Genomic DNA, 14,526 nt, shown 5'->3' on the forward strand with positions numbered 1-14,526 from the left:
GAGTGGAAGGGTCGAGTCCAGTCCGACACGACTCGCGGCGTTTTCACGATCCCAATAACCGGTTTGTGACCAAACAACTCAATCCAACCTAGGCCTCCGGCTGCACGCTACAGTAGTTCGCTGCTCTTTGTGTCGTGGCAGTTCCAGGCTGTGGTTTTCAGTGTGTTATCCGCATTTCAGTGCACGCCATGCCAACTGTGTGCCTTGTGAGACAGTGCCGCATGACTTACCAGAATGGAAGCAATGTTAAATTTCAAAAGTTGCCCAGAGACCCGCAGCGAAGAGCCCTGTGGCTTCGAGCCATTAACCGCGATATGGGCAGTCGGACCGGGTACGTGTGCTCCGAGCACTTTCTACCGGGCGACTACGAAACAAACCTGGATGTCCTTCGAAGCCTCGGTATGGATTTGAAGAATGCTCGCATCAAGCGAGACGCCGTACCGACGCAAAACCTCTCGCCCGGCGCATCGCCAAAAAAGCGGAGAAGGTCCAAGGTAAGTTCGCGAGACGAAAATGATGAACTTTATTACAGTTTATTGTCCTTTCTTTCGGTTGCTAACGGCTTTTCCTTTTTTAGGAACTACCCGAACCGCAGGATGTGCAAGTAATTTTGACAGCCGAAGAGGCGCAAACTTCGCCTCAAATGGTTGACAGCTGCACATAAACCCCAAGAAACACCTTCACTGTTGCCTGCCAGACTGACGGCCGTGATGTGCGAACACGATGTAAGATTTTCCTTGCAGCAGTGGCGCGTTCGTGTTCTACCCACATTCCACAAGAATAAATTGGGTCGCAATAATTTTTTCGTGGTTTAGGAAGAGGGAAGGAGCACTGTTTGATGCATTCATAGTTCACTGGTACCACTGAATGCTTGACGAATTCTAGAGGAGGCATTCATGTTGTCAGTTCCAATCTGGGGAAGTGCTGGAATAATGTATAAAATTTTTTGGGCCTCCGAAGGAAGCCATCACGTATTTCACATGCAGGTAGTGATAGCATAGCTGATATCAAGTTTGGCAGTCGCATGCCTATTAGTTGATAACTCCATAACTTTGCGATATTAACATTGTAAAAACAAACAGCTCTTGGCATTGCATGAGTTTCATTTTCTTCATTAACTTTCACATACACAGGTGAACCTCCACATTTCCGTGAGAAAGGATATCCACGCGCAGACAGATGCCGGGCAGACCACCAGCGCACACTGTGAAGCTTGCACCAATACAAGCACAGCTCCAGCCTCCACAACGCAACCTGTTTCTTCTCCTCTACCACCTCCTCCCTCCCAAACAGTCCCCTCACTACCAATTGATGGTCGAGCACCGTCTCCCATCTCATTCGCTCCACGACAGTCATCCAGCCCCATATAATCCGAAGCCTCAGACTGTGAAGAGGAGCATAACACTCTGCAGAGCTCGGAGTTTTTCCCATCACTTAACGAGACCTTCTTGGGGTAATAATTATGACTTAATACGTACCCCTTTAGCATGTGCACTGAATGCCGTTCCATTATGATGGTGTGACTAAAAATCAAATCAGTCATTTAGTAGGTAGAAGAGCACATAAGGTTGTCCTCCCTTTTCTCGGGCAGGGGCAGGTATGAGTATCGTACTGTCTGCGCTCGCATAATTTCGTTGTGGTGGTGCACATGTCCTTTCTCCAGCTGGCCAACTTCGCACCCTATGAATATTTATAAAGCAGCTCTTGATCCATTGAAATGCTTTTGCAATATTCCATGGCACAAGCAGCTGCTCATGCAGCATCAATGAGACAAAAAATCTTGCAAGCTTTGCAAACCTGTCATAACATTACTTACAAGCAAAAAAAAAAATGCACAGAATGCAAAAATGCGCACTACAACACAGAAGGCGCAGTGTTGGTGTGGGCAACCATTACATTTACTGCTCTTTAATGCTGTTAAATTCTAGCTTTCAGTTATCTCGGCAGCATCACATGACTATTTAACCATTGCAACTCACTTTACTTTGTTTCAGACTTGACTCCAGCACTGAGGTCCTTCCACAGGATGATAAAAAATTTATATTTGAAAGTTGCCTGAAAGAACTATTTCAAGTGTGCCGCAAGTGCTTTGCGGCTTGCAAAAGTGTAAGTCGTGTGTCTGGGACTTGGCTTCACATACAGACACTGTGTGCAAACCACCACTTCCTCACATGGTCAAGCCAACCAATGATCAATGGCAAGGCGGCGGGCAACGTGCTGATGTCAGCAGCTATGTTGTTCGCTGGCACCAGTCCCACCTCAGTGCTCCGGATGTTAAACTATGTGAACGTGCAGGTGTTCACGTCACGAACATTCTACAATTACCAACGAGGCTACCTGCTTCCTGCGATCGACAAAGTAGGAGAAAGGTTGTGCATTGTAAAATGAAGAATTGCTGAACCAATATTTCACAATTAGTTACTTCAGTTCAAGCAGTAAGTCATCCAGTAAGTCATCAGTTGGAGTCAAAGCACTGAGAAACTTGATCACTCTACCTTGCTTATAATATCGAATAACCTCTCAGCTGGTCCCCCTCTCGGGTGAAGACCCTGGGTCTGCCCATGTGCCTGTCAACATCAAAAACCCCTCTCGTTTTAAGACACAAGGTTCTATCTGTATGTGCTGATGTAATATCTGGTCTGTGAGGCATGTGTTATGGAGGGTCCACATACTATCGCAATCAAACACACTGGCCAGTAACTAACAAAGACGTGTGACACCAGCCAGCATCCCAGCCACCTGTTCTTCGTGGTTGACTGGTGACCGCATCAGTGGCACCCACCTGCTGGTCCACACCAGAGCTGAGCTGTCTATCATCCCTGCAACGGCCGCAGATCGCCAACGTGGCAAATACACATCTGCTTTGCACATGGTCAACAACACTGCAATTGTGTCATAAGGACTCCTGTCAATGACGGTGGACATTGGACTCAGGCACCTGCTCAGATGAGTGTTTGTGGTGGCCAACATCAGCTTTGCCATCCTTGCTGCAGACTTCCGAGCTACTTCAAACTTGGCATAAGCGTTCGTGATTGTCGGCTGGCAGACAATATCCCGTCGCTCACAATATCATGTCGCTCGGACAGAATTCAAAACTGTTTTCTAGAATTTGCTCACTCCATACCACCTCAACCTATAAAAAGACGTCATTAAAGCTTTGTAGGGGGCTAGTTGGTCGTGCATACTGAGACAAGAGGTGTGCACCGAGGAATCGCCACGCCGGCGCTGCCGCCGCAAACTGATTGGCGCGCCACCACCGCCGTTTTCACTCGCCGCGATCGGCGTGCCCTCTAAATATGAATATATTTTTCCCCGCAAATCTACCTGCGTTTGAGATTTTGTTTTGTCTTGTTTAATTCTTTTCTCTGTCTTAGGCAGATAATCATTTCAAAGAGTTCAGCAATGAAGCAACACAAAACAAACAAAAGCAACCCCGCTCTCCGTTCGGCACCGCAACATGCAATTCCGAAACTTCTGCAAAAGCGCAACATGGCGCAACGAGTAGTCTCGGAACGTGGGAATCACGACTTGATGATCGTGGGCGCTGCGGCTGTGGGTGGAATCGGCAACATGCACGAAAATGGCATCAGCGCGAGAGTACATGTAACTAGCGAGATGGAATTTTCTAGCCCCGACGTGTTTAAGATGCCAGTTGGAAGTTTTCGAATTATTCCGTTCCATTCAAAGGTGAAGTAAAGTTTTGTTTGGAAACATTTTGGACATTTGACGTACCTTACTGGGGGGATGCAGAAGACAGTTGACAGTGACTACTACCGCGTGAGCCGCTTGACCAAATCATCAAGGAAGGACAACTCAAAGCCGTTCGAATCGTTAGTAGAGCACCTTTGGTTCTTTATGGAGCTAAACTATTAAATTTGGTCTTAGCTGTTTTATCATTTCATTCTGAGAATTTACATATTTTCCTCTATCCTCCGCAGCTGCAAGGTTAAACACTACGCGAGCACAGTAAGCACATCGAACATGCAAAGACACTTGATAGATGCCCACAAACTACAAGACGACTGCAAGAATGTGAAAGATTTTTTCCAAACGATTCCCAGGCGCAAGACAACAACGTCGTTAAGAAAGAGCTTGCTCGCCAGAGACCTGGTTCTCTTGATCGCCAGAGACCTGTTGCCGTTTGTTTAACATTGTGAATGGCGAAGGATTACAGGTGGGTGACAGCTATAACGCAGTTTATACGCTTTTCTTTTATAATATTACCGTAAGTGTGAACGAAGAGTGGCTATTTCTCTTCTGTAGGAATTCTTCATAAAATATGAAGTGATCAGAGAGCTCGAACAACTCCCTGACCAAAAGGCGTTGAGGGCAGCGCTGGATGATGTGTACCATGACATGCACGGACAGGTGAAGAAAATGGTGTCTGAGGGGTCAAGGTTCTGTGCCGTCACATATGATCTGTGGACTGACAGTTACAGACGGCGAGCCTGCATCACGATCACTTGTCACCATATTGATGGTATGTTTAACATGGTGTGTTCAGACTCATCATACCAATAAGCGTGTGCCTCAACCCATGTGTTAAAATTTCGGCGCGTGCTTCCAAAGTACTTTTCTAAAGTTTTAATTTACCTTAAACTGGCGTTAGCTTTCAGACAAGGCAAAAAAAAGCTTCATTTTTGCTTCTATGTCTAAAAATATTTATTATATCACGAAAGCATTAAATGATTGCATTAATACTGGGCAAGTGTAGCGAACACTGAAATGTGTTCAATTCTGTGTTCCTCTCCAGCTAGTTGCACGCAGTGACAGGACGCCCTGTGCGTGCCACCTCGGGCGATTACATACAGCCGGGTGCCCCCACTCTGGCTGTCGTACAGTACCACGGCCATACAGTGCAATGGCCACTCCATCCACGGCGGATCGGGCAGCCGTTATAGTACAGTGTACCGCGCGCGTTGCTTATTTTTCTTGATAGGACATGCCGCATATGCGGCTTGTAAATGTTTTGTGCGCGAGTGCGATGCGTGGCTGCGTGCGTGTTCACGCGTCCCCACGTGCCGATTGACGGCATCACGTTCGTGCTTCGGCGCCCACCCCCTGCAAGCAGACTCTGTGTGTGCCGCTCGCGCTGCTGGTGAATATCATGTATTGCCGAGCCCGCGTGAGCGGTCGTGTGTTTGCGCCCACGCGCCGTGAAATCTCGGACATGCACGGGTGGGCGCTATGCAGTCAGGGGACGCCCGCCTGCAGTGCTAAGCTATCTCGTTGCTCGGACAATCACGGGCAGGCATCGCGTTCTTTGTACAGTGTTTTATAGGTATACCTCTGCCCCTGTCCTCTCTCCCTATCGCTCCCCTTTTTTATTTCCTCTTCACTCCCTGACCCTTTATTTAAGCTCGCCGCACCTCAGGTGCTTCATAGTTCGATAACAGATGCCGCGGCTGGCATGTCTTTTCCTTTTTTTTTACTATAAATCACCAAGAAGAATATTGTTGGTGAGGGAACCGGCGTACACGCTGTTTCAGACTAACGGTTGCTGTTTTTATTTCAGAGAACTTCGAGCTCGTGTCATTGACTATGAGTACGAGGCACATGACCGAGAGACATACAGGCGCTGCCATCATGAATGAGTTTCAAAGGTGCCTTGAAGAATTCGACATGGTGGGAAAGGAAGTGTGTGCAGTCACTGCCGCCGGCTCGAACATGAGGCACGCAGCGAGTCTCGCGCACATGAAACATCACCTGTGTGTTGGCCACGGCCAACACGTCATCATCAAGGATGGATTTGTAAGTGTCCCAAAACTCAACAGTTTGCTAATCAACTGCCATGACATTGTGAAAACTGTGCACTACCAGGCCTCCGACCTGGAGGACTTAGCGGACTTCAAACTGAGTGCAGCAGTGCAATCGTTGGTTAGCACAGCCAAAGTGCTTGAACATGACGAAAATGATCCTGTACTTGAAGGCTGCAAAACAGCAACCCCGCATACAACGCCGCTGCAGTAGCACGGGGAGGGGCAGTCACAGTTTAAACTGGACACACCAACCAGGTGGAATAGCATATTAGCTATGTTTGAGAACCTCATCACGAACAAAGCTGCGCTCAGGAAGTTGTTGGCTCGGATAGACCTGACATTCACCGACACACGATCTTGTGTTCTGCGCATGCGCGAAGAGAAAAAAGATGGCAAGGAGAAAATTCTTTTTTTTTTTTGTTAGCGGAAGTCACGTGGTTGTTTTGTGCCTACTCTCGAACTCTGCTTTTGCTTGCCTGGCAGCTGCAAGGTGGCAGTTTCAAAGATCGGTGGTTTGGTGGCCTGATGACCGGGCTCGCCGAAATACGTTTTCACGGTACCCCTCCCTGCAGTTTTCTCCGGACTTCCGTGAGTACTGCAAAAAGACAGCGTCGTGCACGCATGTTGGAATATCGTTGCTGCTCTCCCACTGTCTTTGAGCTTGTTGGAAGTGGTTCTGCTTCGGCACACAAGTGTGCTTCGACACACATACAATGATTGCGATTATTTGCGCGGCATCTTCCTGCTAACTGAGTTCGCAAAGGCTTCGAAGTGGAGGTGTATTTAGAGTACGGAGGGGCACAGTGAGCTCGTTTCCCTGTGCTTAAAAGCCCCATCGTGTAGTTGCTTCCCATGCTTCGATCTGTCGCCGGTGGCGCAGGGCGTCTTTTATTATCCAGTGCGCCTCTACTTCTGTCATAACCACCGTTGTTTTCTCAGGGTGAATAATTTCGAATAATTTCGTTGCACAGCGATTGTGGGATCTTATATCCTTCCGCGCAGCTTTTGCTCATGGACTCACTAGCACCATGGATACCTTATGCTATTCACGAAAGATGGGGAACCCCAGTTGCTGTGCAGAAGAGAGCTGCAGTTTAACTGAAGGTTTCCCCAGTGTGAAATGACTTACTTACTTTGATGAAGCTGCAACTCTTATGCAGTACGGCTGTGAAGTGTTGCCACAGGGCATCAATTTTTTCCCCATGAGCGGCAGAGCCAAATCACCTTTTTATTGTAGTCAATTGAATGCTGCGTGGAAGTCGAGTGAATTTAATAGCTTTCATTTGAACGTAGTCATCAGTTTTCTGGACGACAGTGGGAATATTTATCTCATAAGCTGGAATGCTTCAGTGAACTCGCTTTCTTTATGTCTGCTGAGGTCAAACTTCAGTGCTAAATAATGCATATTACTTAGCTAGGGTGTGCACCATGACCGGTGCTATCTCTGCAGCCATTAGATTTGTTTACAGTTCCTAAGGAGGAGAGTGGATGGACAGGCTGGCTTGAAGTGTTGTTCCGAAAGCTTCATTTCCTTTTGAGGATTGTGTAGGGAAGATTGCTGGTGCCAGTTCCCATGCCCACAAATAAAAGCCAGTTCATGTCTTCCAGTACCTGTCAAATGTGGTGACGGGGTATTCACACATTGGAGACTGGATGAAGCTGAGCCAGCCTGCTTTGTGTAGGGGAGCTAGTGCCCTTAGGACAGGTCTCTCAGGTAGGAAAGAGCAGTGCAACTGCCCCAAGTGCTTCAATGTAGCACTTTTAGGCGGGCCGGCTGGTAAATACCTGAAATGCGACTTCACTGTGCGAAGTGGACAAGGAGACAGAACAAAAAATGGGCAAGGGGTGCTTCTATTTTTCCACCTGCATGTTTTTTTTCAGTTCGTACAACCTAATCATATCCATGCTTTCCTGCATTGCACTTTGCAAGAAGCAAATGCATCAACTGTGCTAAAAAATTTTCTGCGTTGTTCTGCTTATTCATTAGGCAGCTACCGGCATTATAACTTTGTTTTGCACAAAATTAATCACATCTTACCCTTCCCCAGAGTGGGTATTTTTTTTTACTTCGTGTTTTCTCTTTTTGGTGCATATGCAGAGACTGGGATCCCTATGAGGCAATGTGCAGTTTTCTCTTGTCCTCTTCATCCTGTCTTCACCTTGTTAATAGTCAACAACTATGACTGGCATGGCCAAATGTACTGCACAGGATGGTGGACCAGCATTCGCTGTGTATATCTGTACTGCTTTTTTCAGGGTAGGGCATGGTTCCAGTGCAGTTCTTAAAGAAAATTTTGGATTTCAGACAGCTTACCTTCAGTGTTTTCAATCTTTTTTTTCATGAATTATGTGCTGTGCTACCTTTCTGCTTCCTTATCCAGTTATTCTGGTGCTTCAAGAATAACACTAGGCTTTCACAGCTACCATGGTCTGCAAAGAGAGGAGTAGCGGAAGTGTTGTTACGTGGGTGTATTCCAACTGCGTTGCTCTCGAAAATGTCCCTTTCAGCGACACTTGGTTGGCCAGTCGAACTGAAAGTGTCGGCTCATTCACTTCAGCATTTCGGCCAAGAGGTGTTGCCGAAAGGACGCAAGTTGCAGTACTGGTCCTGATAAGTTTTTGTTTCATTCAGAATGCCACACTAATTTGGACCGCAGCGGTGCCCTAGTCGTTTGAGCATCCGCCTCGCATGCGGGAGGTGTGGGGTTCGATCCCCAGTGCCACCGGGTACCCACCGGTGATGCAGTGGGTACAAACTTTCCCCTGCCCTGTACTCGGCTTCCCGGTGACCCTGGGTCCAGTGGCGATGAGGCCGAAAGTAGCGATTCTGATTTCGTGCCTGAGATTGCGCCGGCGGAAAGCAGCCAGGAGAGCGACGACGTCGATACACAGCCAGCCAGGAAGCGGCAAAGGTTGCAGAGACAAAAAAGAAAATCTCAGAGACCAGCTGGCACCTCGGAGCTGAGGGATGAAGGTAGCGACATGTCCGAAGCAGAGGAAGTTGAGCCTGGTTCGTGGAGTACTTCGGAGCCTTTGAACATTGTTAGAAGCCCAAAGATATGGGATCCGCAATTTTCTTCAAAAGCGCCAACAAATGTAGCTGAAGCATTTGCTCTCTATTTCACCGATGACTTTCTCGATGTCATAATAGAGCACACAAATTGCGAGGGTGCCCGAAAGTACGGACGCAAGTGGTCAGTTCTGAGCATGGAGGAATTAAAGGCATACTTTGGTATGCTTTTACTGATGAGTGTCTCTCCAAGGCACCATCTCTACCACTACTGGAGCCGTGACGGCTTGTTCCATAGCCCCGAAATATCGCGAGTGATGACATTCAGGCGATTCCAGACTATCATGAACACCTTGCACATGAATGACAAAAGCAAGGGAAAAAAACGAGGGGACGAGGGCTATGATAGGCTCGTCAAGGTATGTCCGCTCATCGACGCCCTCAACAAATCTTTTCAAGCAGAATATACTCCCTCTCCCCACCAAGCTATAGATGAAAGCATGATTCCCTTCAAAGGCAGGTCCACCATGAAGCAATATTTGCCACTCAAGCCCATAAAAAGGGGCTACAAGGTGTGGTGTAGGGCAGATTCTAAGACCGGATACCTGTTAGAATTTCAAGTTAACGAAGGAAAAAACGCAAGGCGGCCATCGGACCTGGGTCTGGGTGAACACGTAGTCCTCTCGCTTTCCAGCAACATACAGCCTGGAAGTCAACTTTATTTCGATAATTATTTCACGTCTACGAGACTCATGGAAGACCTTGCAAGGAAGGGCATACTTGCAGTGGGGACTGTGCGGGTAAACAGGAAATATCTCCCCGAGGAAATCAAGAAAGACAATAAACTGAAGAATGGCGATTACATATGGAGATCGAAAGGACCAGTTACAGCTTACCAGTGGCGTGACACAAAAAACGTCCATGTGCTGTCGAATTTTCACTATCCTGAAGACACTGAGGTGGTTTCACGAAAACTGTCCAATGGATCATCCATCGGTGTCACATGCCCAAAGGCAATTGCTGATTACAACTGCTGGATGAATGCTGTGGACAAGTTTGATCAAAAGAGAAATTCCTACCGCACCGACAGACGCTCAAAGAAGTCATGGTATAGGATTTTCTATTTTCTTTTTGATGCAGCTGTTGTAAATGCATTTATTCAACTCACAGCAAGCAATGAGATTTCCTACATGTATTTCCGCCTCGTTCTCGGCCGCCTCTTGATAAATGGGCAAAAATTCAGGGATAACAGCAGTATTCGACCCTATCGACAGCAAAAGGACAAAAAAATGGCCAGAAAATGGTTGGTGTATGCGATGAGGTGAGGTTTGCGGGAACAGACCACAACCCTATGGAGGTTCCCAAGAGGCGCCGGTGTAGGTGGTGCTCTACAGCTGGGAATGAGGTGCGCACAAAGTTCCTCTGTACAACTTGTGAAGTGCCCCTCTGCGCCACGTTTTGGGCCATTTCATGCAAAAAACACAGCGAAGTAATCGCAAGATGGTGCCTTCAAGAGTCAGCGGGACATAGGTGTCCCACTTTTTTTGAATAAACTATTGGCTTGATTTTGATGAAATTGATTTTATAGTATTTCTTTGTGGTTTATATGCATATACCACAGCCCCGTTTTTTATATTATCGTGTGAAAAATATACATGAACCTACAAAGGGTTAACTAGGATGCGTATCCTTGTAAAGTCAGTAAACATAGAGCGCGGCGCAGCGAGTAAAGAACAAGCTGCTGAAAATGAGGCGGTCAGTAGCCCCGCACAGGGCACTTCGCACAAGGAAAGGAATTAGTACACTGTTCTCATGGAACCTTCTGTAATAAAGACGTTCCACCCTGCAATTTGTCCTGCTCTCCCGTTGCAAACCCTTCGCTCGCAGTGAGAGATCATCGGTCTGCGCGGTTAATGTAACATAGTAATGGCAACGCCGGTGGTGGGATTTGATTAGTTTTGCTGATTGTTGCATTTATTCATCGTTTGTTAAACCCTAGAACTGCGAGGCGGGAGCGACTTTCGATAGCACCACGATGCTTTCGAGTTGTCTCCGACTAACAGCTCGTCTGTGCAATCACCAGATGATGCGTATGGTGTCGCGGCTATTCAAGGTTGCATTGCGGTGAGAGGCAGTGCCAAACTGCCGAGCTCTGAGGTGCGATCGCCAGCAGTGAACGTCGCTGAACGGATGGGCTTTGCGCGCGTGATGAGTGGGTGACACGATAGGTGTTGACGTGGCCCAGCAACAAACTCCAGGAATGTGTCGGGCTTCTCGACGAGACATCCACATGCACTGACGCATTATCTGATCACAGCGGTGTCAGCAAGACAGCGTAAATGTCTGTCGGGAAAGGTACAACGCGACGCCTCCAGCATCACTGAGGTAATTAAACGAAAGCTATAGCGGTGACAGCTTGTGCAGCATCATTCTCACTCCTTTTGCATGCAGGCTCAAAATGACTTCAAAGCAGACAAACGAGTATGTGCAGCACACAGTCGTTCCCTTAAGTGTCAAAAAAGAATGTGTGAAAGCTTAAAAGAATACTATGTATAACCCGGCTAAAGCATTACTAATGAAGCACATAAAGGTGATTTTGCTACTCAAGCTGAAATTTTCATAGCAGTGCTACAGCATCAGTTATATAGCAGTGCTACCGCATCAGTTATATAGCAGTCACGTGGACATGACTGCAGGAGGGCGAAAAATTTTTTTCCCGGGAACCCCGGCCGAAGAACTAAAGGCACACCTGCGAGTACGCACCCAGGGAGTCAAAATCCTGGCGGCGAGAATGCTCGGGCGTTCGAGTACCGCAGTCATAACTTTTGATGGCCCACGTCTCCCCAAGCAAGTCATCTATTACGGCGGGGAGATGTGGTGCTACCCATACCGACCCACGAGGCAAGTCTGCTACACCTGCGGACAGCAAGGACATCGAACGGACATCTGCCCAAGTCCAGATTCCAGAACCTGCCGACAATGCGGAGGACGGAATCTAATCGAGGAGCACGAGTGCATACCCAAGTGTCTGCTGTGCGGCGGTGGCCACGTGGCAGGAACCAGGGACTGCAAGCAAAGACTGAAGACAGCGAGCGAGCTAAGATCGGGGAGACCCCAACAGCAGCAGCAGAGGCAAAGTCGCAGCCGGAGCAAAAGCCGAGGCGGGGGAGCCAGACGTCAGAGGTGGTTCTCGAGGGAAGAAGGGGACCAGAGCGGGTGGAGCAGCAGCCGTAGCCGCAGCCGCAGCCGAGCCCGGGACGCATCATGGACGGATCATGTACTCGGACGACATCACGGTCTGGGCTACCGGAGGTACCTTAGAAGAAAAGCAAGCCGCACTGCAAGAAGCGGCGAGATGCGTAGAAGACTACGTGACAGCTAGAGGCCTCAATTGTTCTACCGAAAAGTCTGAACTCCTGAGAGTGGGCCGACACCAGGCTAAGGCGAAACTGGAAGTCACTCTCGAAGGACAACTCATACCGGAATGCAAAATGATCCGCATCCTCGGCATGTGGCTGCAGGGTAGTAGGAAATGCGACCACACGATTTCCCTACTCAAGAAATCAACAGAAAGTGTCAGCAGAATGATAAGCAGAGTCTCTCAAAGAAGACATGGGATGAAAGAAGAAGACACCCTAAGATTGGTCAACAGCCTCATAGTAAGCAGAGTTACGTACTCGCTTCCCTTCCACGTAAGGACCAAAACATCTAATGGAGAAATCGAAACCATTCTAAGGAAAGCATACAAGACAGCATTACACCTGTCAAGAAACACACCCAACGAAAAGCTCATGCAGCTTGGCGTCAACAACACCTTCCTAGAAATAGTGGAAGCGCAACAAAAATCGCAAATTAAAAGACTAGGAGGGACCTACACTGGAAGAGCACTGCTCGACAGAATAGGCTGCGAATACATCGACACAAAGCGGTACGAAGACATGCCTACCGAAATAAGGAAAACATTTTATGTCCGACCCATTCCAAGGAACATGGACCCCAGGCTCCACGAAGGCAGAAGGAAGGCCAGGGCAGAACACATTGAAAGAACACTAGCGGAGAAGGATAACACCTTCTACACGGACGCAAGCGCTATGGAAGTAGCGAGCGGCAGAAGCAAATACATAGGTACGGCAGTGGTAGTAAACAAAAATGGAGAACTAACCTCCGGGGCATCCACGGAAATCTGGAGTATAACGGACGCCGAGGAGTTAGCCGTAGCACTGGCGGCAGCAAAAGGATATAGGGAGAACAAATCATTGAATATTCTCACGGACTCAAAAGAGACCTGTCGAACTATACGAAGGGCAGAATTAGCAAAGCTGCTCTTAAGGTGCTCAGAGAGTGCAACCTCTCAGAGAGCATAACAGTCCAACATAATTTAATCTGGATACCTGCACACGAGGGCATAAGGGGCAATGAGGCGGCGGATGGTCTAGCTCGAGCTTTTTGTTTCCGAGTCGGACAGCAGCAGGAGAGCTGTGGTCTGAGCGCCATGATCCTCGGGGACAGCTATTCAGAACTACTCCAACATCACAGAGGGATGAGATATAAATATCCGCCCCCGCATAAAGCACTAACAAAGGAGGAGGCAACAGATTGGCGTAGATTACAAACAAGTTCCTTCCCCAACCTCTTTATATACAACAAGATGTTCCCAACGCAATATAGGGGCACATGCCCGTGGTGCGGGGCCACACCCACACTATTTCACATAACATGGGAATGCGAACGAAACAACGCATTCCGAGAACACAAACCCTCGAGTGCGGAGCACTGGGAGAGCCGGCTCATCAGCTGCGAGCTCGCCCTCCAAGAGAGGATGGTAGAGCACGCAAGGGATGCAGCCAAACTCAGTGGAGCCCTGGACTGAGGGACCACCCTTTGCTGAAGAAGCCTTCCCTGCAGCGCAGCGTGAAGACAGCGACACGCGAAGCAAGCAAGAAGACTTCTGATCGCCTAAATACTTATGATTCAATAAAAGTTTTCCTATCCTATCCTATCCTGTAATTATTTCTGTAAGGGCACGCGGAAAACAAGAATATATGTCTTGTACATTTTTTTTTTTACAGGTGGGCTTTTCCTGCCGGTGAAGGTACCAGCACACAAGAAGTCTGTGTAAGGTCCATCCATGACCCATTTGTGTGGAATATCTCCATTATCCTGTACTGCCCGCATGGAAATCGTCAAACTGGTGAGCACATGCTTAGTGTGTTATGGCAGGCATGAAGGGTTAACATGTTTACCTGGAGTAAAATTGCAGACACCTAGTGATGTCTGATTGCATTCATAGTTTATTGAGCAAGGAAGGACAGTTATCAAAATAATGTAAATGAATCATGACTTATAGTTTTCAGAAGACAGCAGAGATAGGTGTGGGTGACACACAGTGCTGTTCAGTGGCTTTGGATTAATCTTACTGACCACAATGCAGCCTCATTTTGATTGGTGCAAAACGCAAAAGCATGCATATACTAAAAACTGAAGGTAGTCATAAATAATTTAACTTGTGCCCTTCCCTGCAACATATTTTGTAGTGGTTTCTTTTACTGAATATAAAAAGACATGAAATTATTTGTGGCCATCAGTTTGGAAAATCTGCAATCAAGTACCTGTAACTATTACGGAAACAGTTCATTTTGGTACTAATGATTGATTTTACACTCAGCATATTTTACAACCATACGTGAAACTAGACTGCAGTTGAAATTGCAGCTTCAACAGTTTCACATATTTGGGAACGCAATATCTAGCTTGTTC

At 47.6% G+C, this 14,526-nt stretch overlaps 1 protein-coding gene across 12 annotated transcripts in view; it reads right to left on the minus strand.

Moving 5' to 3' along the window:
- LOC144107650 (uncharacterized) overlaps nucleotides 1-14,526 on the minus strand; it is a 157,875-nt gene that overhangs the window by 115,764 nt on the left and 27,585 nt on the right. The window lies entirely within an intron of this gene.

The sequence above is a fragment of the Amblyomma americanum genome, chromosome 10 (assembly GCF_052857255.1).
Source record: "Amblyomma americanum isolate KBUSLIRL-KWMA chromosome 10, ASM5285725v1, whole genome shotgun sequence".
Taxonomy (NCBI): domain Eukaryota; kingdom Metazoa; phylum Arthropoda; class Arachnida; order Ixodida; family Ixodidae; genus Amblyomma; species Amblyomma americanum.